At 42.4% G+C, this 25685-nt stretch overlaps 1 long non-coding RNA gene across 1 annotated transcript in view; it reads right to left on the reverse strand.

The window, feature by feature from the left end:
- LOC143443057 (uncharacterized) overlaps positions 1-25233 on the reverse strand; it is a 50233-nt gene extending 25000 nt beyond the window's left edge. Inside the window, exons 1-3 of the long non-coding RNA XR_013111759.1 lie at positions 25105-25233; positions 19337-19473; positions 984-1197 (exon numbers count right to left, since the gene is read on the reverse strand). This is a non-coding gene — a long non-coding RNA (uncharacterized LOC143443057). The remainder of the gene's footprint in view (positions 1-983; positions 1198-19336; positions 19474-25104) is intronic.
- Positions 25234-25685: the final 452 nt, after the last annotated feature.

Raw genomic sequence — 25685 nt, forward strand, 5'->3', positions numbered from 1 at the left:
TGTTCAAACCCCAAAAGGGTTGTGACCCACAGATTGAGAACCACTGCTACGGAAGAAGCTCTTGTTACAAGGATTACTCTTGATGCTAACTTTTCTTTTCTATGTACCATTTAGCTTTATTTTCTATGTGTTGTTTGGATCTTTCTTCTCCTTGTGATGAATGTAAATTATGATTCTCCTCTTGCATGTCTACATGTATTATTTCTTTGAAAAAGTATTTTACTGACTATTAATTCTGCTGTCAAACACAAAAGCAGGTGATGATGAAATCTTTTGCTAAATTATAGCAAAGGGCTATATCGCACTTTGTATAATCTGTACTCATGTATAGTCTGTGTTGACGGTGCAAGCTCAAGTGCAAAATTGTGTGTGTGTGTCAGAATTTCAGGATAGAAACAATTATCATTCATTTTTATATGACTTGTGGAGACACTTGTAGGCCAAAGGACTAAGGAAAGAAACCAGCATCCCCAAACCAGAGGAAAGAGAAAGAGAACCATGATGACATGATAGGAACTGTATCTCCTCTGTGCTGCCCCATCCTCTCCTAGTACCACTAGTTATTGCACTGAATGATTTTTCTATCTTACTGTGAGAAACATCCATGTCCCTGCCCTCAGCATGTTTCTAAAAGACCCTCAGCAGAGGGAAATTTCCCTATTCCATGGTAGTGGGAATGATCATTTAACTGAGTTTGTCATGATATTCAACATGGGTCATTTCTCCACTGCTTGATAATGGCATACTCTAAAGAAGGGCTGGCCATTGTCTGGATCCTAGAGGAAAGAAGGTCTCTGGAGCAGATGAATGGCCACCATCGGCACAGACTATACATGAAGAACAAAACGGTATTGGCATTTAGACTCCCAGTATTTGGAATGATGGTATAAGCATGGGATGCTGTCTGATGTGAGTCCAGCATAGATGATGAACTCAAGAACATTTAAAAAACAACACCATGTTTAATAAATACAACTACTTACTCAGAAAAGCATGCAGATCCTACTGTCCAGTATACTGTGACAGCCCCCAGTGGGTTATGCCTTCCATGATATGTTCAGCTTCTTTTTTGTAAACTCTACACTGAGTACCATGAACTGACTGCCTGTGAGGCAGGAATGCATGGATGTCAGCAGAGGTTCTAGGGGCTCTTGGGCGTTGAGGCTTATCTTCTCATTTCTGTTTTTTTAAATTCTCCTGCAGAAGATGAAGAGAGGCAAATATTACCAACCAAATAAATGGACAGAAAGATGTTCTGGGATTTCAGGTTTCACCAAGCCAATGCTGCCCTGTGTATTGTAAAATTCTTTACAATAGTGAGGATTGGCCTTTCTTGGCAGCTTTTTTTACCTGGGAGACCTGGGAATCACTGAATATGTGAGTGCCATAGCTAAGGAACAGAGATTAATTTTTCAGTGAATTCATGATTTCCACATTTGGCTTGTGACTACTATTTGGTGCAGTACAGATCCAGATGATCACAGCTGTCTATGGGACCCAGGCAAGCCTAGCCAAATTCTGAACCCCGGATAAACATAATAGCTGTTTTATTAGCTGGAAGCCACTGACTAAACTTTGCAGTCAATTGTCACCCACCCACTTGATAATTAGCTCACTGACTGACACCAAGCACATAGCCTAACCTGACCCCCAAAGGTATGTATGACAGTTATCAATTCAGCATAGAAATCTCCATTTATTCTGTTTTTCTATTTTACTTTGAAGTAGTAGAAATTATCACCTAAACAATTGTATTACCCGGGCTCCTAGATTTCATATTCTCTCCTGAAAGTTAAATGACCTCTGTTCTTTGGCCAAACTGTATTTTAATCTAGGAGCAACAAGTGAATGTAAGAAACACATTATAGTTGGTATGTATTTATTCTTGAGAGGGCATGAGGACCATGTGATCGTATCCTCAAATCCATCTCAGAGCTTCACAATCCAACCTTAACATCTTGGAGTCAAGTCAAGATACAGCTGTGAAAAGATCATAAACAAGATAAAGAATGAAAGCACCAAGTTGCTTCAAGGAGCTGAAGACCACCCAGAAGCATCCATGGACAACAACAAAAACAGCAACCACAAGTTGGCCACAGAACAACAGAACAGGGTGTCGGCAGATCTCAGCTCTCCCTGTGGCTCTAGAGGGTCACCCACTGATGTTAGCAAGAGATAGTTTCCATGTCTGGAACTCAATCCCTCTGCATAATCATCTCTGGGGATACTTACGCCCATGGATGAAGCTGACTGTTGTCACAGGACATTGCTAAGGCTGGCTGGCCTCAGGGAAGGCTAAGTGAGTAAACTGCTGCCCAGATGTGAGTACCTGAACTCACATAAAAATCCAATTGTGGTGGTACAAGCCAATCTGCCATTGCTGCGGGATAGGAAGAGGGGCACAGAAAAGTGATACCAGCAGACTACTGACAACCAGCCTAGTCAATCAGTGAGCTTTGGGGGAAATTAGGAAATCTTGCCTCAGAAATGACATGGGGGGAGAGGGTAATGGGATGAACAATACACCAGTCTCTGACCCTAACACATACACCACCACTACCATCACCACCATCACAACAACAACAATATAAAAATAGTGTAAACAACAGTAATGATGATAATAAAAACCAATTGGTTTCATAATAAATTCAACCCATCACAGTAAGCAAGAAATGCAAATTTGAGTGACTTAGTCCACAGCAGCAGGGACAGGAGCATAAGAAGCAGAAGCCAATGGCTTCTTACAGGATGATTTTGCAAGCTGGAAGCAGAGAGAGAGAGAGAGAGAGAGAGAGAGAGAGAGAGAGAGAGAGAGAGAAGAGGAGAGGAGAGGGAGGAGAGGGAGGAGAGGGAGGAGAGGGAGGAGAGGGAGGAGAGGGAGGAGAGGGAGGAGAGGGAGGAGAGGGAGGAGAGGGAGGAGAGGGAGGAGAGGGAGGAGAGGGAGGAGAGGGAGGAGAGGGAGGAGAGGGAGGAGAGGGAGGAGAGGGAGGAGAGGGAGGAGAGGGAGGAGAGGGAGGAGAGGGAGGAGAGGGAGGAGAGGGAGGAGAGGGAGGAGAGGGAGGAGAGGGAGGAGAGGGAGGAGAGGAGAGAGATACCAGGGGAGAGTATAGCCACCTAAGGCCTACAGCAGAGGCGTACTTCCACCAGCCACTAAGCCCTGACATGACAGTAGTAAAGGCATTTTTAATTCTATTATCTATGCTAACTTAAATGCTCCTCAATACTCTACTCAACACAGCTTTCAATTGCCATGATGATGCTATATGTCAGTATAGACAGATACTACATTCTATTCCCAGTGCATTGATTGTCACAATATTATTAATGATGGCCAGCTTTCTTAGACATAAGGGAACAAGGCTGCCTGACCTCCTCATCTCTAGTCCCTCCTTCCAACAGAATAAGAGCAAGATTCCAAGCAGGATGTGTAACCATGTGTACATCTGTGTGACTATGTGAGTATGTAACATGTGCTAGCAAATGTGACCATGTGTATATGACAGAGAGACAGAGACAGAGACAGACAGACAGACAGACAGACAGACAGACAAAGGGTAAAGTGACAGTGTGTCAAGTATGTACCTAACCATTTGTGGCATTTCCTGTGACCTGCTCCTATGACACCCAGCCTCCCTTGCTCCTCTACTCCTTGAAGCACATCTGTCAGCAATACAAGAATACTCAGTCTCGTTGACTGCCTCATCTGGTGTTTTGAACCCATTACCTTGAGAACTTTTCAGACTCACACCCATCTGTCCTTTCCTTTCCACATAACCAACTCCCAAGCCAAGACTGTCACCACATTTCCCTGCTCTCATCTCCCTTCTCTTGAGGTATCCATGTGTCCTTGGTGGGAACATAGATGTCAGAGGGTGTCAGGAGGGAAGGAATTAAAGCCCAGGCCTTTCAGCCGTTTCAGAGATATTTGGAACTAGCCATTGAATAACAGGTGCTCTTGGAAATGCCCTCAGATTGCATTGAAGAGAAACAACAGAACCTGTAGATCAAAATGCACTTCCAGGAGTAAAAGACAAAGGTATGGTTGGTCAGTTTCTGGTCAAATACATCAGAGGATAAGATTACATTGCTGACAAATTGCATGCTATGATTTCTGCAGGAGCTTTTCTCCTTGGTCCTCTGATTCAACTCAGTTTCTTTTTTTAATTTTAAATGGAACTTGGTGATTATACATATTAATAGGGCCTACAGCAATGCTTCTATAAATCATACATTGTATATGATAAAATAGAACATTTGGCATACCCACCTATTTTCCATTGACCACTTCTTTATGGAATTTAGAGACAAAATCCCTTACTCTACTAATTTTAATAAAGGCACTACTTTAGCTTTAACTACAATAATGCCCCCACAGCACAGGATGTCAGCCCTTGTCACTCCTATGAAACTTCAATCTTGTGCCCAGAATCTTTCCATCACAACCCCCTTGCAGCCATATACCGGAACAGCATTTTTAGGGGTGCACAAAGAGGTAAGAACATTCATGTCTGTACAGCCACTGGCTTCAATTAATGCCCTCCAGGTCACTCTGTATTACTACAGAGGTCAGAGGTTTGGTTTAGTTTAGTTTTGTTTTGTTTCCTATATTTGACTAGCATTCAATTCTGGGAAACGTGGGGAAATGCTCAGTTTCTTCCAAGACAGTTTCATGAAAGAGATCCATGATGTGACTTCAGAATATGTATGGACTTCAGTGAAGCTTAGCTGACACCTTCTCATTTAATTCATCTCTGACATGACCTACCTCAAGAGAGCCTGAGCTCCTTTCCAGATAGACGGTTCAGTCCCCATGACTGTTTTCACTTCAGACCTAGTCACAAGCCTCAGGTTATCCTCCCTGGGCTTCAGACCTATTGGCTAAGTCAGTCATCCTTGTAGCGTTGTCTACAGATGTGGTGAGTCTGCTTGAATGACTCCTAGAACTCTATGTACTCTGAGGAGGACACAGAGAAAGAGATCCCCAGAGTGAGCTATAGAGGCAAGCCTGGAGTTTCCAATCCTGCTCTGGTGTTCAGCCAGGCAAAGGCTCTATCCTGTGGAGCTTGAAAGCCTGCTCTGGTAGTTCTGGGTGTTCACCTAGGCAAAAAGCTCTATCCTGTGGATGTTATGGTGCCTCTATGACAAAGTGATTTTAACAAAGATTGGATTGTAATTTTAACGAGAATAACCATGCAAAATGCCACTGGACACAAAGAGTCTGAGGTAAATGCTAATCACTGGGGTTGGGAAACTCAGTCAGGCCCATCTCCTGCTGGAACCCTTTCCTATCTGAGGCAGAGGACCAGGGATTCAGGTCTCTGAATTTCCTGGTCTTCCTTTACTAATTTCCTCTCAGAATAAATCCTTATGAAGTCTCATATCCTGTAGGTCTGCTCTTAGACAGTTGACCAAGGATGAGCCTGACTCCTTGAAGAGCAACCAGTTTCTCGCACTGAGAGCAAACACATGCTGACTGTGCTCCTTCCCAGTTCTTCCTGGATCATTGGTCTGGATATTTGACTGAGTCTTACTTGGCCAATTATCTATCCTCTTTGAATCTTTTACTAATTTCCTCTCAGAACAAGTCCTTGTGAAATGTCTTATCCCACAGGTCTGCTCTTAAAGAATTGACTAAGGACAAGCCTGAATGTCAAAACCAGGCCACAATTGAAGAAACTAAGGCAAAGGGGCAAGTGTGACTTAAAGAAACAAAGACCTTCCTTTTCACCCAGAAGGAAGCATGTTTTCCATCTCTGGGAGGGCATTCAGGACACTGAGAAGGCAGTGCACAGTGCTTACACGTCAACCAAGCCTAAGTAGAGTGTACCAGAAAAACTAGAACTTGGCCCCATTTGCTCCTTCTGGGTGCTCGGTCCATAAGCTGGATAAACACAAACCTTTAGTGGACTTCTCAGGCACCAGGTGGGGACCCATAGTTGCATCAACAATTCTAGACATACATCTATGAGGTAGCCCTAGAGTTGTATTGGGGTAAATTACCATCAACTACAGTTTCATCAGGTTCTGCACCTATGTTTAAAGTAAGCATGGTGGCATGGCCTGGCAAGATGCCACAGAGGGATGCTGGCATCTGGAAAGATTTGCATTCTGGTGCCCCGAGGTCTCTCTCAGCTCAGGGAGATGACGCCTGATGCCTGCGTGATCCCTCACCAGCTGAAACCTGAAACTCCTCTGTGACTCACCTTCACCCGAGAGGAGCTGAACTAAGGGAGCGGCAGGTGTTTTTGATCAGGGGCCACAGTTCCATCCTCCAGCAACTCTGAGCTGTGAGGAGTGACAGGTCCCCTAATGTTCTCAGATAGTGTATCTTTCCTGGCATTGCCACTGAATTGCCAATTGCTGCACAGCCAGGAGCAGAGAGATCCCAGCACCTGCCAAGGCTTGAGTCAGGCTGACTCCTACCTGAAGCTGTAGGTAACACACACATCATTCTAGGCAGTAAGTCATAGCTCTGTGTCATAGCTAATCCAGGCCAAGATGGAACCCACAAGTTCCAACAGTGATGCTGTGCAGACTGGAAAATACCCCTGAGTCGCCCAATAATTCATGAGTCCTCCTTGCACTTTGTGGAATGCAGTAGGAGAGGTGCCATGTGACTGCTGAGTCACAGTGCTACAAGAGGTCATTCAGGAGGCCCAAATCCAACCTTGTTCTGTGCAAAATCTCCTGGGGATATGCTAATCATTCTGAAGGAACCACCCAGTTAATCAAGCACCTACTCCCAGGAGAAATCGAGATAGAAATGAGAGTGGCAAGAGTACATCTTACTGCAGTCATTAGCATCGCGATAGATAGCTCTATCTACATTGTATGGACTATCCAAGGGCCCAGTGCTCTGCCTTCTGGTTGCACAGTCCCAGGTGCACACAACTCAATGCAGAAAACTTAGAAGCCTGTCCCTGCTTCTGCCTTCTGCTCTCTGGTGTGACAGGTTTCCTTTAAAGGAGCCCTATTGTGTATCCAGTGTTCCTAGGGACACCCCCTCCCCTCCCCAAAAAAAGAACAGAACCGTTTGCAGATTCTTGATAAGTTAAGAGCTAATGAAAAGAAATCTGCTCTGCTGTACACGAAAATGAAGCACAGGTCATTTCTGCTGGTGCTCATGGAAAGGCAGCAGATGCTGATTCAGTGTTGAAACAAAGCACACGTCATTGCACGAAGATGCTAGCATCCCTGAATTTTACATGTTGCTGCTCAACTAGTACCTGTGTTCCTTCTTTTCATATATATCTCCTTTATTTTAAAGAAATTCTGGATATGTATGTTTTCACCTTGTATCCTACTGCCCTCCCCTTCTCTCCCCTCTCCTGTCTCCTTAGTCCCCTCTGTCCCATTAGGCATCTTTATTTCTGCTTTCATTTTATACATAGTTACATAGATGATTTTATTCACTCAGAACCTCAAATGAGAGAAAACATACACAATTGTCTCTCTGAGAGTGTACCAATGTCTATTGCTGTCAAAGTAAATGTCATGAAATAGATAGTTCTATTGAGATTGGCATTAAAGAACTACTGTGACTATTGGCAATCTGAGATTTATGGTTCTCTGCTGTTAAAACTCCTGACTCCTTTACCATTGTGGTTGAGGGGATTTTCAGTTTTGTTTATTTGAAGCAGTGAAATCACTTTAATTCTGGGGGAATAAAACTCCCCTAATTTCTGTTTGCTATTTATGTAAGCCATGAAGTGAAGTATGCCTCTCTGTGTCTCTGTCTGTCTCTGTCTCTTTGTCTCTGTCTTTCTGGCTGTTTTTCTGTCTGTCTCTCTGTCATTGTTGTTTTTTGGTTTTGAAGATAAGGTCCTTCTATCTAGCTTTTGCTGGCTTGGAACTCACTGTGTATCCCAGGTTGACCTCAAACTTTCAACAGTGCCTCTGCCTCTCTCTCTCTCTCTGCCTCTCTGCCTCTCTGCCTCTCTGCCTCTCTGCCTCTCTGCCTCTCTGCCTCTCTGCCTCTCTGCCTCTCTGCCTCTCTGCCTCTCTGCCTCTCTGCCTCTCTGCCTCTCTGCCTCTCTGCCTCTCTGCCTCTCTGCCTCTCTGCCTCTCTGCCTCTCTGCCTCTCTGCCTCTCTGCCTCTCTGCCTCTCTGCCTCTCTGCCTCTCTGCCTCTCTGCCTCTCTGCCTCTCTGCCTCTCTGCCTCTCTGCCTCTGCTGTTTGGACCTACAGGTGTAAGCTGCCTTACTGGACTTCTTTCTCACTTTTTGTTCTTCAGTTCTAGAAATCTATGCAACAAAACAATCGTGCAAACTGAAAATACCATTATTTTGTTTAAAGGAAACTGATTCTTGCATCAAAGAAATGATCAAAAGAAAACATTATTAGAGACAGGATTTCTTATAAGCATGAAAGACATTCTGCCTCCAGGAGAATAATTATTGCATTTTCCTGATCTTTGAAAGAGGTATCATTCCTTTAAGAACTCTTTTTTTTTTCTTGTTGTTTTAAAGATTTACTCTATTTTTAACTATGTGTATGTGGTGGTACAGGTACATGCATGTGAGTGCAGGTACCTCGAAGGCCAGATGAAGATGTCAGATCCTCTGGAGCTGTAGTTATAGATGCCTCCTATGGGTGTTGGGCACTGAATTTGCATCCTCTACATGAGGAGTACACGTTCCTAATCACTGAGCCATCTTCCCCAAGCACTCTTCCCTTTACATGGATATTTATGTATTCTTCTAGTCTACAAATACAGGTAATGCCAAAGATGTTGAGACTACAAATCGATATTGGCATTATTTTCTGTCAGTAGACGATGCTTTAAAAGTTATTGAAAGAATGGCCAGAGAGATAACCCTCCAGGAAAGGGCACTTATTGCAAAAGCCTGGGGACCTAAATTTGGTCCCTAAAATCTACATAAAAGTGGAAGCAAAGAACCAACTGCCAGCTCCATAAAATTGTCCTCTGATCTCCACACCCAAGCCATTTGACACCTGAGAACCCCTAATCATGCACACACATGTGCATGCATACACACATAATGATAATAGTAAATTAAACTAGGCTTGAAGAGATGGCTCTGGAGTTAAGAGCACTGGCTGCCCCTTGTAGAGGAGCCAAGTTGGACTCCCAGTGCCTGCATAAAGGCTCACAGGTGTCTGTAACTGCAATTCAAGGCTATCTGGCAGTTTTTGCCCTCTGCAGGTACCAGGTGTGCATACATACACAGAGAATAAAAATAAATTTCAAAAAGTTAAACTTTAAAAGTCACTGAATGTGTGTTAAAAAAGAACTCCAAGGAATGAGGAAATAGTGTCTTCTCAGACTCCACTCCAGCAAAGAGATCCAAAGGGCACTGCCAGAACTGCCAATTCCATGCCATCGTATTTCCAGTGCTCCAACTCACAGTACTGTCAAGTGACAACACAGTAAGAATAAACAAAGGGGACTGTAGCCACAGAAGACGCCACTTTCCAAAGGAAGTGGGAAATGGGCTGAAACTACAAAGAATTCAATAGACAAGTTCCAAAAAAGAGAAAAGTTGCTAAGAAGGGCCAATTATCAGAGAAATGTAATTAGAGAAGGAAGTCTGTGACCCACATCCATATGTCATATACGAATTAAACAAAACATTGTTATTTTTCAGTTTGCATAACCAAGTTGCTGAAAAGACCCATCAGAATGAGGAACAAGATATAGATACATAGAGTAAGTTTTAATGCCATGAGTCCCAGGCTGGGATTTGTAGTGTGAATATAGTTTCTTTAAAATCCCCAGTTATATTATGTGAAAATGTTTTTAATTGAATCCCAGGTGTGGGATATGAGCCTGCTTTGGGTTGTCACAGCCATTAACTATGACTGTCCAGTACTTTAGAGGGTATGATTTTTGCCAGCTGTAGATAGATACTTTAATTCTAAGGACTCTGGAGAGGGTATAAATGGGAGAGTCCCGAAAGGGCCTGTGGCAGCTGCTGCTCCCCCCTGGACCCTCACTGCTGTTGCACTTGCTATGGCTGGATTGCTGTTTTGCTGGACTTAATACTTTAATGAGTAAGATTGGAGTTGCCCTAAGAAACATGATGACCCTAATCAGCAGGAAGTAGCCTAAAGAGGTCTACGTTCCCTTTCCTCCCTAACCTTACTCTTCTACCTAGTGTTGGGGGTTTGGAAGAGATTAGGATAGACTAAGGAGTGAAAAGGAGACAGAGGTATAAGAACAATAAAATATAATAAAACAAACACACCATTGAGATTCTTTTCATCCCAATGAGCAAGCCCAGCACCACCTGCCGTCCTATATTCATTCCTCCCGGTGGACACCAAGAACCTTCTCCTCCTGGAAGCCTCCCTCCTCTTTCAAGCATTTTGTCCAGCTTCCGTTTCCTATAAGGACTAATGGAATCTCTTTCCAACAAGTGGGGCTCCTTCATCTCAATCTCTCCACCTTCATGGACAGACCCCCTTATTTAATCCTTCATTCTCTTATCTTTAAAAAACAACAAACCCTTTCTACCCATCAGTATCTAAAATATCATGTAACACACACCTGTATTCTGGTTATGACTTCCAGGACTTCTTTCCATTGGAATCAAAAATCCTTACAAATGTCTCTTTTGTTCAGTGTTACATTTTAAAAGCTTTTGCTGGAAGCTTCTATAGGACAGTGGCTCAGTAAGAAGAAAGTGTCAATGAACAAATCAGGAGACTAGCACAACTGCAAGCTGGAACTCTGGCCTCATTAGGTTGTGCTGGTTTTGTACATGTGTTGAGCATACAGGCAAGCAAAGTCCAGGCCCGGGGCACACGAGTCAGTTAGCAGTCCCCTCCCCTCCTACAGGCTCTAAGTTATTCTCTTTCCATCTCTCTCCCTCCCCCTCTCTTCCCCATGCACAGCTCATTTTCTTAAATCTTAAATTTAAGATACTTAAATATTTTAAGTGTCTCAACTGAAAATGTCTCAGGTTAGTGAGGGATCCTCCTTCCCTGAGATGGGTGATGTATCTGCCAGGCAGGGAGAGTGATCATCATAACAATGCTATTCTTTGCTTTCTCTTTTATTAGACATGAAACAGTTTGTTGACAAGACCACAAAGAATCTCCAAATGTCTGCCCACATCATGAAGCAAGGATGAAGGACAGATGCTTTGGTTGGTTGGTTGGTTGGTTGGTTGATTGGGTTTTTTGTTTGGGGGTGTTCTTTATTTTTTTTTTCTTCATTTTCTTGCAGAAGTTTTAATTCCCTCTAAAGAATTAAAAATTAAAGTTCAGCTAAGAAGGAAGTGGAAATATTGAAGTTCTTCCAGAACAGCATATTTGGCTTTAATATGATGTGGTGGTGCCAGAAATCCCAGGGGAAGGTCTGTTTTTCTTGCCCTCCAAGCTCCAACAACACACAAAACAACTTAATGATAGATTTAAATCTAGGTGACCTAGCTCCCTAGTCCAAACCCAACCACTACACTACTAAAGTATCCATGCTACTTTCTTTATGTAGAAGATGTGAGAGAGCTATGGCAAGAGAGATGATTAATTCAAGTACCAATTACAGTTATCTTAATCTGCCTTTGAGACCATAGAAACAGCTGGTAGGAAGCATGGGAAACATGGTGGGGTTTGTTTGTTTGCTTAGTTTTGTATTGTTTTCATGAACCAGGAAGGTGCCCATATTCCTTTGAAACCCAACATTCTGAGAGATGCAGAGAAGCCTGCACAGTGCTAGCCAGTGTGATCAGCAGGGTGGCCATGAAAATATGCACCAGTGCAAAGATAATTTGTATTGATCTGAAAAAGAAAAGAGGTCTCTCCAGAGACTCCAGACGACTCTGGAAGATCCAAATGAGAACTGTGTTGATAGTGGATGCTGGCATAAAGCTAGAGGAGGAAGCTGGCAATAGATCTCAGAGGAGTTGTGGGGAGCTCCAACAAAAACTTGAGGATCCCAGAGCCAGCTACTAGAGACTTAGTGGGCTAACCTATAACCCTGTAGATTTGTGGCACTGCCCTTCTACCAATGAAGGCAAGCCTTCATTTTGCAAGTCTGTTGTGGTTTCATCCCCCACCCCCCACCCCTTTCCCTGTCTGGGCATCATGTTCTCTCATCTGATTCATGGGCTCCCTCCAATGTGGGCCCTAATTTCAGACACACCTCTACTCTCTTGTGAGTCTATCAGATAAGGATAAAGTGAGCCTATATCTGTAGGGCAGGCCCAAGCCCCAGTTCCTAGCAACACTTCCAGAGTTTTTGATTAATGACCTGGAGATGAGCTTGAGAATATATATTTCCAAAAAGTTCCCGGTTGGCACTGATTATGTCTGACAGGAACCTGCATTTTTGGACTAGTGACAGAAAGCTAAGAGGCCAAAGCATGGGCACTGAGGCCAGATATAAGACCTTACAGCTTTGGGGATGCACAGTCTGAGGCAATCAATCTCCCAAGCTCAGAGTCCAGCTGTGCTTCATATATCCGTCTAGGACTAATATGAAAAGGGGCTCAGCCAGAACACAGCCTTTTATTGAGGAAATGAGTGAGGAGGAATTTTACCAGTTTGGTTGCTTGTGAGGAACATGATCCCCTCATGGTCTGTCTGGATTTTGGTGGGAAGAGTCAAAAGCTATTGGGAAAGAAAGTCCTTTGTATGAAGGAAAGGTTATGTATGAAGGGGAATGAAACCACAACAGACTTGCAAAACGAAGGCTTGCCTTCATCGGTAGAAGGGCAGTGCCACAAATCTACAGGGTTATAGGTTAGCCCACCAAGTCTCCAGTAGCTGGTTCTGGGATCCCCATGCTTTTGTTGAATCAGAAATGGAATACAACTCCAATGCAAACCTCCAAGTACCCCTCAAAAAAAAAAAAAAAAAAAAAAAAAAGACTGTATTTTGTCTAAATAGCACAACAGCAAAAACAGTGTGACCAAACAAATCTATCTGTACTTGGTACTAGAGAGCTGTCCTCATATGCATGGTGGGCCTGTGACCAGGACAGGACCCTAGAGGAGAAATGAACTCTGAGGGCAAAGCAGAGCACAGATACCAGCCCAAAACAAGAGAGAGAGAGAGTCTGAAGCACAGTGTTTATGAACACAATTCTTACCCTTAGCATCAGTTACTAGTAAGCTGAGCCGCTTCCAACCCATGGTGTGAATCTACTCCAAGAGGCCAGGGGATGCCGTTGAAGAGCACATGAGATGTTGTACCAAGCCAAGCCCCCAAAGCTTCATCAATATATCCAGCCCCTCAAGTCTGTGGCTGCGGAGACCTGAGTCATGTTTGACTCAGAGGCCATGTCAGCTCCTGTCTCAGTTGTTCATCACTCCCCAGCCATGACTGACCCAGTCCCCATTCTGAAATGGAGCACATCTATTTTGTGTTTGAGGATCTGTGCAATGGTACCTCTTGCCATTATATCCCTTGTGTTTGACCCTGCCTGGCATCTAAGGAGTGTTTAAGGAAACGGGAAAGGCAGAGAAGAAAGGGAAGATAGGAGAGGAGGGAGGGAAAGTGGGAGTGGCAGAAGAAAGGAAGCAGATGAGCTCTCTGATACAAGGAATGAGGTGAGAATTTAAACATTGCATAGAAAATTCAGAAAGAAGATAAATATTCACTCCCAGCCAGGGAGCATATCTTTGATTTTAAGCCATCGTGTCTGCTATTTTTTCTAGGATTCTTTAAGGAAAATTTTCTTCAGATCTAGACATACCAGACCTCACACACCTGATCTGTGCCAGGGCCAGGGCGCAGCCTGGTTCATCTTCTCCATAGCCCTAGGGTTGGGTTTGATGTTCCTGCTGAGAAGGCAAGGGAAGAAATGTCTGTAAGTTTGGGCTATGCCCCAATGTCACAATTAAAGCCCAGTTTTGTCCTGTGGGCTCAGGACTCCCTTGGTTCCCATGACAAGTCAGGAATTGCCTTGAGAAGTGGGTGTGCCTTGTAAAAGTAGCCAAAAGTAGTTAGCACGGGATCTGCTGTCTAGCACAGTGACTCCAGATACTAGCGATGCATTTAACACTCGAAACTTGCTAGATTGGTACCTGTGACATTCTTTCTCTTCACCATAAATGGATATTTATGTAAGAATCTGAGAGCCCTGGGCTGGGCAGATGACATAGTGGGTAAGGGTATTTGCTACCAACATGAGTTTAACCCTCAGATTCCACATGGTAAAAAGAGAGAAATGACTCCTGTAAGTTGTTCTTTGACCTCCACACATGCACCATGGTAGCTGGGCCCTGTTGAAGTAATTATTTAAAACGGCCACTAGTCAAGCCCACTATCTAAGCTGCTGCGGCTCTGCCTAGCTCAGCCACCATGTTCCGTGGCCAGATACCACATGTGTGCCACAGCTAGAAATGGCCAGCCAAAAACACCAGCCCTGCCACCCACGAGATGTCAGCATGGGAGATGGCTCTGCCAATCTCTCATGCTGTCGCCACAAGGCTGGGCATTGCCCAGACCATTCAGCCATTCATGCGAGGCCAGGTAGGAAAATGAGACTCTAATGCTTAAATATTAATCAAAGGCTTTTATATTAACCAAAGGCTCAATAACAATATGCCCATACAATTAGAGTTGTTTCCCAATTAGCTAACCCAAATATAAGTTGTTACCCACGACTGCTCTCCATATCTGTGTGGCTCTTCATCCTCCTACATCTCTGCTCTCTCTAGCTCCTCCTGTTCCTTTTCCTCTTCCTCTCCTTACTCTTCCCACCTTAGCTCCTCCTACAGGGCCCACATACTCACAATAACAAATGTAAAACAATATTTCAATAGGTTGCCCTAGCCTTTCTATGCAATATATATATATATATATATATATATATATATATATAATTTTTAGTTGTGAAATAAAATAATATTTAAAAGAAAAGTACTCAGAATTAACTGTAATGAGATAAGACCAAACCATTCCTAGTACCTGATATCTAGACTGTCCCATGCTCCACCCTCTGGATGCAAACCTCCCCTCTGACATTAGCTCGGGACTCCTGGGCCAGTTTGCCCTGGGCAGTGCTTTGAGCACCAGCACCTGAACCACTAGACCACTGCTCTTCCCCTTCCATGCTGCTGGCTTCCTGCTTCACCCTCCCCACAGTGACCATGCTGCCCTGGACTCAGAACCTGGCTCCACAGTATGAATGAGGCTGACACCCCAAGACCTGGGAATTAAGTCATCTTCAGGTATGGTCATTCTTCATGGGCCAGGTGTGATTTGATTTATCCTATAATCGAAGAACTCAGAGAGATAAAGTTTGCATGGGATTTTAGAATGGCATTGTTCCTGAGGTTCACCTCATTGGTCCCTTTCAGATAATGAAGGTGACAAATTTCAAAGAGCAGAATAATGGCATAGCACAATGTGACCTTTTTTTTTTTTTTTTTTTTTTTTTTCAGAGAAATCCAGATGCTAAAGGAGTAGGTCAAAGCTGATGTCTCCAGTCCTCTGCCTGTTTTTGCTAAAGTTCTTGCCCTGTACCGAAGCATACTAGCAACAAATGCATGTTGTCTCCACCCTAGGGGAAAACAATTTGGCCATATAAATTATAAGTATAGTTCTGCATAATTTCTGTTTTGATTATCTCCATTCTTGGTGACCAACTTGTACCCTTTGATAAAGGGGTAAAAGTAGATTGAACCTATTTTCTTAGACAATACTATATTTCTTCAGACATTAAGTAAATGAGGTGGAAAACCATGTGTTTGAATTAAGTTTAAATCCATTGATGATGAGATACTAATGCTCCATTAATTTAATTCATCTCTGACATGTTGAGTAGATCTGGAAGAAGCAAAGCAAAGACATCCAATCTAATTAGTGAGCCACTGTTCAGCTGTGTAAAAAAGTAGGGGTGGAACCAGTAAGTTCAGAGAAACGGCTTTGACCTTGCACGTCCCATCTTCGGCATGCTTCCTTACAGGATACTCGCTGCTATGGAACATGCCTTCCACTCTCTATACTGTGAAAAAGGTACATGCTTTTAAGGAGCTTAGGCTCTATGGCCCTGCGAGATTAGAGCATGCATCTTTTTTATGCCAAAATATTTACTACCTCTCAATCAATACTTTACACAGTCCTCTAATTACAACATTTCTTGGGGGTCTATTGTCCTCTGTTTTCTGACACAGGGATATCACAGGAACAAACCAATAGTGCCTTTGCATCACTTTCTTCTATTGGCTTGAGATTAATAATCAACACAGAAGACTGTTGAGCAGTTATTCTTAGAATAAAGACAGCAGGAAATAAATATCCCAAAGAGATAGTTTTGAGTTTAAGATAGATCTGAATTTGAGAGCCACCCTCCAAAAATGCCAAGAAGAGTCCATAGCAGACAAATGAAGTGCAAAGGCCCCAAGGTAGGCTTTTGTACAGACCAATGGGACAGGGGCCAATGCAACCAGGATACTGGGAATACAAGGTCCCTTTTCTAAGAACAATGTATTAAACTAATACAGCACAGGTGGATTGTGGTAGGCCATGGCTGGAGCAATATATTATCAAGATGTCTTGATTGATTTATTTTCTTTGTCTGTTTTTTCACTCCTGGTAAAGTCTCATTCACTGGCTTATTCTGTCTTCCCTGACTGATATTTCCTTGGTGCTACTCTTATTCAAGAGTTTTCTTGCCTCTTAATTCTGGAAATTTTGACTGAGGAATGAAGAGAACCACATGGAAAGCACCAGCCTGCAATTATGTTGTGCTGCTGTCTTTTGGACATAACTGCAAGATGGCTAGAGTAGATGGTTGGTAAACAGTTGCAGATGAATTTGTTTGTCTTTTCCTAATTTCAAGACTTCTGTATTATTATTATAACTATTATTAATAACTCCTAAGTCCAATAAGGCCTGACCATATGGGCATGAGGATAGGGCTATCCACTAGAATATGGACAATTCACCAGAAATCACACACACCCTCCCCAAAATGGCTCTCTCACCCTCAACATCTATCAACTGTCAATAATTCTTCAGCTGAGAAGTGGAGCCTGGGGAGCCTCGCTGAAGTGGGAATTTCTGGTTTCCTTGGAGACTCAGTTGTGTCATGTGATATTTTCTGGAAACCGTCTTATGAGAGGATGCTCTGCTGAAAGCAGACACATGGTGTTTTTTCTGGAAGTTGCCTGTTCAAAGGGCATGTGATTTTATTTTATTTTATTTTTTCTGGAGAGGATTGTGATATTTGGAAAAATTTAAGTAGAATCCACCAGATGGTGGCCAATGCTCTTGCATTGGTTCACCTTGCATCTCTTTGCTGTTCTTTGTTGGGCTTTGGCTGAGGTTGTTCTTGCCTGACAACACTCTTGCATTGGTTCACTTTGCTTTCTTTGTTTATCATACTTGTTGTGACTTTGTAGAGAGAAGCGTACCAAAGAACTTCTGGTAGTATTAAAGCTGCTTCTTGCCACTTCAATGGACTCATTCAGATTGGCAGATCCTCGGGGTTTCTTCTAGATCCAGCCACTGCTACTGATTCATGTTTGGTGTTTTGCTACTAGACTGGACTGCTGACAACAAAGATTGGAATCACCCCAAAGAACTATTTCTAAACAGGTTTACGAGCCCTGTTTCCTATTAACCTTTCTTTTCCCCTACTTCTGGTGGGTGGTGGACTAGAATGAGATTTGAAGCATTAAAGAACCATAATTAAAGTAGGTTTTGAAAAATATAAGCTTTTACCCCTCCCCATTCTGTGTTAGAATCTTGACTGGCTAGATTTTGAACTTGGTCTTGTGCAAGTAATCATAACAACTGTGAGTTAATGTGTGTATCAGCACTGTCATGTCCAGAAGGCAGCATTCCATTGTTTCCCTCTCATCCCTTAGCTCTCAGTTTCTTTCCATGCACTCTACCAAGAGCCTTGGGTAGAGGGAGGTTGACACAGATGGTCCATTTGTGGCTGAGCACTCACAGTCACTGATTCTCAGCACTTTAACCATTCACTTTTCATTCAGTACTACACACTGCAATAACAGGTTTCCCTGACCAAAGTTGAGAGCAGCACAAATCTATGGATGTAAATATAAATATTAAAAAGGGTAGTTCGAGAATATGACTTGTGGAAGAATTTATAATCCTAATGAGCCCATATAAAAGACACACAATTCAAGTATTTTATTTATGAGCCATAAACCTAGATTGGGTAGATCTAGAGCTATACTAACTTATTCTCCAGCTATGAAGTCCTTTGTTGCTTGTTGTTTCTCTTGGCCATGCAGTTCTGGTCCATGTGGTTTCCTTCTCCTCTGTCTTCCTCTCTCTGTTCTCTACCTGCAACCTCCTTGACACAAACCTCCAATCCCACTTTTCTCCCTCTCCTGCCCAGTCACAGGCTCTAGCCTTTTTTAAAATTTTGTTTGTTTTTTATTGGATATTTTATTTACATTTCAGATGTTATCCCCTTATTCCATACCCCATCCCGCCCAGAAACCCCCATCCCATCCCCCCTCCTTCTGCTTCTATAAGGATGTGCCCTCACCTACCCCCTCACTCCCACCTCCCCACCCTCGAATTCCCCCACACTTGGCATCTAGCCTTCATGGGACCAAGGATCTCCTTTCCCACCTATGCCGGACAAGGCCATCCTCCCCTACATATACAGATGGAGCCATGGGTCCATCCCTATGTGCTCCCAGGCTGGTGGTTTAGACCCTGGGGAGCTCTGGTTGTGAAGAAGGAAGACCAAGTGTGGGTGCTTTGGTCCTTCTTAGAAGGAGTAACAAAATACTCAAGGGAGCAAATATGGAGACAAAGTGTGGGACAGAAACTGAAGGAGGGGCTGTCTGGAGACCATTCTACTTGGGTATCCATCCCATGCGCAGTCACCAAAGGAAGACGCTGATGTGGATGTCAGGAAGTGCATGCTGACAGGAGCCTGATATAGCTGTCTCCCTAGAGGTCTGCCATAGCCTGACATATTCAGAGGCGGATGCTCACAGCTAACCATTGAACTGATCAAGGGTTTCCCAATGGAGGAGTTAGAAGACTGAAGGAGCTGAAAGGGTTTGTGGCCCCATGAGGAGAACAACAGGCTCTAGCCTTTTGTTGACCAGTTAAATTGGGGAGAAGGTTCACATGCTGATACTTTGTGTCCCTAAGAATTTGCTAGTCAGAGGCAAACACATCTTGAAAAGCCAGTATTTAGCATTAGAATACAAGTAGCATCAGACCAACCCACTACAATGACTATTTAGTGAAATACCACTGTAAGTCCTCCCCTCAAAGTGGCTATGACCTCCTAAAACATAGGTTTTTGACAAAGTTTACAGTTTTAGGCATGATGTCCTTCCAGTGGATCAGGCTCAAATCTAATCAGAAAGCAGTTGGTTACCCCCATAATTCCCATGCCATTATTACACTAAAGGACACAACTTACCTAGCAGGTCTGTATTGCACCATACATGGTTGTCACATGGAAAGGCTACTGACTTTTTTCTCTCCCTCCACCAGCCTATATTGCACCTTCCAGCAGAAACAGTTTCTTGGTCAGCTTGAAATTGATTTATTGATATCCTGCAATCAAAATGAGGTGATATCTTCAATGGGGTCTTACCATAAAGTTATGGTGGGAAATGGTAATATATTGTGTTATTTTAGATGTTTCAGAGCCTCTTTGGCCAATAACTCATAAGGAGGCATTCCATCCCTGGCACTGAGATTTTTTTAAACAAGTATCCCATGCCTATTAAGAGCAGTATTATCCAACCATCCAAGGTACCTCTCTCTGATCAAACTTCCTCATTCATGTTATATCTGAAGAAGTCTTTAAATTGAGGGTATAAATATAGGTAAATGTTTAAACCCCAAAAGTATTATTTATTGACAAATAATAATTTGGTTATTGCATACAAACTGTATAACATGAAGGTTTTGTGTACATAGTAAAATTAATTGATTAAAAATTAATTAATCAATAAAATTAATATATTTATCACTTCTTGTATTTCCCATGGTGAATGCATTTAAAATCCATCATTTTAGTGTTATTCAAATGTACAACATATTGTGATATATTATTAGCCACATTCATAGTACTATATGATAAATTCTTGAACTCACTCTTCTGGCTAACTGAAATTCTTGCTCTTCAGCTGACACTTTACCCCAACATCTGGCTTCTGGTAACACTTTCATGGTCTCTGCTGTTCTGAGTCCACCTCATCCAGATTCTACACATAGGCTTACACAGCATCTGTCTTCCTGAACCTGCATGACTTAATTGAGCATAGTTATCTTCCAGATTCATCCCTGATGTCAAAATGATGGACTTTCCTTCCTCATCAAGGCTAAACAGTACTCCAATGCATCCACAATCTCATTTCCTCTGTTCATTCATCCACTGATAGATCTTGGCTCATTCAATATTCGTCACTGTCACAAATGATACAAATCAGTATATCCTTCTGATGTGCACCCAAAAGTGCGGATTATGCTTCCACGAAGCTTTTCACATGTATATTACACAGACAATCCCCATGAGTAGAGTCCAACCTCTGTCATTTTATTATAGTCATCAAAGACTAAAACCACTGGCAACCCCATGCACAGGGTGATACTGCTGCCATGTTCTCCAGTGTAGGAAATGCTTTCATGGGAATGCCTTACTGTAATGCTCACAAATTTGAGGTTAGAGTTATTTGTCTGTATATAATGAGCTTCTCAGTCATAAGCAACCTAACAAAAGGAACCCAGCAAGTGACTGAGAAGCCACAACTGCCTAGAGAGCCCTTCTGCCTGTAATAAGTCTTTGCTTCACCCACTGGTTGGTTGTAGACATGTCTACCTACCAGGTTGTTTCCTAACCATTGTGCTCCTGATATTAACTGGTTTGTAAGTCCCTCCAAATTTACATGAGAGTCAGCTTATGTTTTGTTTTTGCATTCCGTGTGGCTCTAGTGCAGTCCTATTTCCCCTAAAGATCTCAGTGGACAGTCTAACCTGGATAGGGCTTTGGAGAGGCTCCTTTTCTCTGTGTATATCCTGCTTCAAGAAAGGGTCACAGACTGGAATGCCTTCCTTAAAGAAACACAGGTGATGGCTTCAGTGACAGTTTCACAAGCTGGAAGTTCCCCCCTGCTCAACAAACACTCAGGCTGAAAAACTGATAAATTGACCATGCCCTATCATCCTCACTGGGCTTAGGCAAACTGACACATAGATATATTGCTTCTTTTGTATTAGGTCTATATTGCACCTTACTATAAATGATTAAAATCATAAAAAGACGATTAAAAACTATCACCCAAAAATACATTTTGCAGTCATAAAGCATGGTTAATTTACCAATTTTTCCAGCCTGTGTTTATATCAGGAGCACAATAGTTAGGAAACAACCTGGTAGGTAAACTGGCCCTTTATGACTTATGAGTGAACACAGGATCAATTCAGGAGAAACTTTGAAATACTGATCTTACTTTGTTTTACTTATTCTGATAGAAACAGCAACATCAACCCCATTTTAATGTGTACTTTCTTTGAGATCTTCCTTTAAAAATATTAAATTTCGTTTCCAAACAATTTTTATATAAATTGCTGTCTTGCCTTCCTAACTGTGTATTACAAGTCCATGAATATAGTGGATGCATCATCAGGAGAGCAGCCACATCCTGCCTTCCTGGGGCAGCCATGAACAAGTCCACCTGCACCTTGTCAATCAGAGCTACTGTGATGTAGACCAGCTGTGGCCAGTAGCCTGGGGCTCTGCCTTTGCTCCACCTGTTTTGAGTTCTTTGTTAAAGCACACAAGCCTCTGCTTGGAAACTTCAGGAAGCCCATTTGGCCCCCAGACTTCCTGAGAGAGGATTAGAGTAACTTAAACTACGAAGTGGCTCACCCAAATCTTTTTCCCCACAGCTGTGAGCCTTGGGCAGTTGTCAGCCTCAATATGATATTACCCTTCTGGGGCCCTCAGAACAACTGCAGCTGTCACAGAAACTCTCATAACTTGTGTCTAGGTAGATGTTTAGAAAAGATACCTTTTCACTTAGGTGGAACATTGCAGATATACAACACTAACAGACATCAGCTATGTTTCTGTATTTTAAACCAATGAGAAAAATAAGCAAATTTTAGACAAATAAATTTTGTAATTTTGAAGCAATACCTAAGATGTATCTTTCTAGAAAAATATGTTTTTTTAAATAGTTTGTTTATATTTTTCCTTGTTTGTCAGTTTTGGGAGAAAAGCCTCAGAAATTATCTGAAGATTTTGAGGCAATCACAATTGTGGTAAAAATGTATCTATTTGTTTCCTAGAACTTTATCATCAATTTCAAAGAGGAAGCTTTCTCTCCCCACTCACGCATCCCTGTGAAATGGACTGAGCAAATATGCACATACCACAGGACATACAAACACATATACAAACTTGAATATACATACACCTCAAAACACACACAGAGACACACACATATGTATAGACATATGCACACTCATATTTACACACACACACACACACACACTTGCAAATTCATACACAGGCATAAATCTGCCTTACAAGGCACTCACAAGGAACTGGGGAAGATATAACTAATCCACCATGAAGATCAGCACCAAGTACAAAGAACTTTGACTTCAATGAAGACTCACTCCACTTTTCAAAGCACACAGACACACACCACCTGCACAGACTCCACAGGGAGGAACAAACAGAAAAGGCAATAGGCAGATGGGAAAACACGTATTAGGAAGATCTTGCCCAAGTATACGTGAATATTAGCAAGCATAATCACCAAGAAATTAAAAGCATGAATGTGACCATCCAAAGGCTGAAAGGCAAGTCCAAGAGGCTGGAACACCAAGTTGAATAAAGAGATAAAATAGCCCTTACAAACGGAAAGGAAACAGATGGATAATGGTGAAGTTCTTTCCTTTTCTTTTTGTAAATGTTCTAAATATTTTATCTTTATCTTACTTGTATGTGTACCCTGTACAGGCCTGGTGTTCATGGATGTCAGAAGAGGGTATCAGACTCCTTGGAACTGGAGCAGCACATGATTCTGAGCCACCACACTGGTGCTAAGAGCTGAACCTGGGTCCAAGGCAAGAGCAGGTAGTGTCAATAACTACTAGGCCACCTCTCCAGGCCCTTGTGATAGGTTATTATCAGTAAGAGGCCTCCCTCTCCGCAGAGCACTGGGGTGTTACCATCTAACAGTGTTCAGGTTCCAAGCATCTAGTTCCTTGGTATCCTCCCTCCTCCCTCTTCAATCTCTCACACTCATCAGTGAACAATCCCCATAGGCGCGTTTCTTCTTCACAGCAGAGAGAGACTATCCTGTATTTGGTTTTCAGCATAAAAGTAAAGAGGCATAGACATTAATCACACTGATTTCAACAGCACATATCATGTACTTGTAATAAAATAATTCACTGCATTCTAAAATATCCATATTTACCATGTGTTAATAAAAATTAAAGTAGCTGACATATAAATGTTAGGCCCCTTGATTTGATATGCCATAATAAGTATCAGTTTATTATGCTGGACTTATAATTGTATATAATGAATAAGAAATTTCAGATTCTGCCAAAACAAAAATATGCCTCATATAATGAAAGTTAATTATGCCTTTCCAAATGCCAAGCCTTTGCTCTTTGTACATATACAAACAACCAAAAGATAACTAATGACTGTGGCTTTGGATTATCCATTACAATAAATACTTGTATTTTAAAAATTAATGAAAAATAGATTGAAACAAAGGTAAAATAAGATATAGCAAAAGGAGAAAGGGGAATTTCACAATATGCAATTAGTCCATTTTAAAAAGGTACATGGATTCAAGAGGGAAACTTGAAAATAGCATTCTAGAATTTTATGAAAAAATGAGTATAGAAATTAAAAAGATATTCAAATTCTAAGGAAAAGTTTATGTAGGACAAAAATACCTGTAAATATATCATTAAACACTTATCTTCCAAGGTAAATACTCTTCCTCCAATATTCAAAGCAATAAAAGCAAAACATATATTATTTATATATTATGCTATGTACATTCTTGGTGTCTATGTGGTATATTGAATTTAAAAACAAACAAACAAACAACAACAAAACACTAGAATGGTTCTGGGATGATACCCAGTAAGCCTAGTATTTGTCTTCCTCCAAAAGTGAGGGTAGGGGAACAGTTTGTCCAGGAAAGTCCTAGGGGGCAGATAAGTTGTTCTTAATTTTACTGCTTGCTTATGTGTGGACAACCTCAATATGCATGCTTTGGGATTGACTTAACAGGGAATGAAGAAAGGACAAATACACATAAATATACATACAGAGAGATTGAGCCTATGTGGACCATGTGCTCAGATGGAGCTGCAACAGCCCCCTGGAAACTCAGCCAATTATTATGTGTAGTATGAAAGAAGAGAAAGCAGGCTAATTCAATCTCTGAAGGAGGTCTCTAAGGGTCTTCAGACATCCAGGGGAAGAAGCTGCCCTTTATAGTCTCTCCATACAATGTCAAGGTGGATAGCTTCTATACTCAGTGTCAGTATTTGTACTTGGATCAGGGGACAGCTTTGCCACTCTTCTAAGCCTTATGAGGGGACATCTTTGCCATTTCCATGGCTCTAAGGCATTGGAGTTTTTGACAAAGCCACACTCATGTCAAACACACACACACACACACACACACACACGCACATGCGCACACACACACACACATTTGCCCAGGACTTCATCTGTTACCAAAAGTGGGAAATGACCTAGAAATAGTATGTTTGGGCAAAATGGATCACATTAGTTTATAAAACTTAAGATTTAAATAGACTCTTCTAAAGAAGGTTCAAGGAATGGTCATCAGGTACCTGGGCAGGGCCATTCCAGAGTGCCTCTGCCACAGAGGTGGTCAGGTATCTAGACTACATCCTAACCTTCACTAAAGCTGGTATACAGACTTGCAGCCTAAGAAAATGCCAAGTCTGAGTTCTTGTTGGAGCAATCCACACCATGCATGCAGTGTTTCCCTGTTCGATGGGAATCCTTTGCTCAGAATCCTCCTTGACTGAGTGACTAGCCTTCAGGCCTCAGTTTTCTTTCCCTTACTCACAGCTGATCTCAGCAGCATGGTGGAGGAGGCATTGTTCGTCCTCTCTACTCTTTTTGGAAATCCCCTAACAAGCATTACTAAACCCAGCCCTGCTTACCTGCTGAAATCTCACTAATCTCCTGCCTGGGGCATCCCATTAATCTCTTGCAGCAGTTCCAATACCTGGTTCGTGTGCACAGTTACAAAAGGAGGTTTCTGTGTATGTTTCAGTCGCCTTGGTAGAGACAGTCAGCAGATGGCATTGCCAGGTTGCCAGCCTGGAATGCTACCAGTCCACACCTTCTGCCACAGACTGAACATCAGCCTGTAGTCTGGTTAAAGGAGAGCAGTACTTCATGACTCTTCTCACATGGTTGGGCAAGTAATTCAGCCCACAGAGGACTTTGCCCAGCCCAGATTCTCTCTTAACCACTTTAGAAAATGGTTGAAACTCCTAGCAGTGGGGGATATAGATCCTGAAGTGGCCACTTCCTGTAGCCAGTCAGGACCCCAGTGGAGGGATAAGAATAGCAACCCACCCACAAAACCTTTGACCCAAAATGTGTCTGGCCTACAAAATGTGTAGGCACAAAGGACAAAGATAAAGCAGAGATGGAGGGAATAACCAACCAATGACTGTCTCATTCCATGGGCAAGAACCAATCCCCGACACTATTCATGATTCTTTTGTTATACTTG

The sequence above is a fragment of the Arvicanthis niloticus genome, chromosome 7, assembly GCF_011762505.2.
Source record: "Arvicanthis niloticus isolate mArvNil1 chromosome 7, mArvNil1.pat.X, whole genome shotgun sequence".
Taxonomy (NCBI): Eukaryota; Metazoa; Chordata; class Mammalia; order Rodentia; family Muridae; genus Arvicanthis; species Arvicanthis niloticus.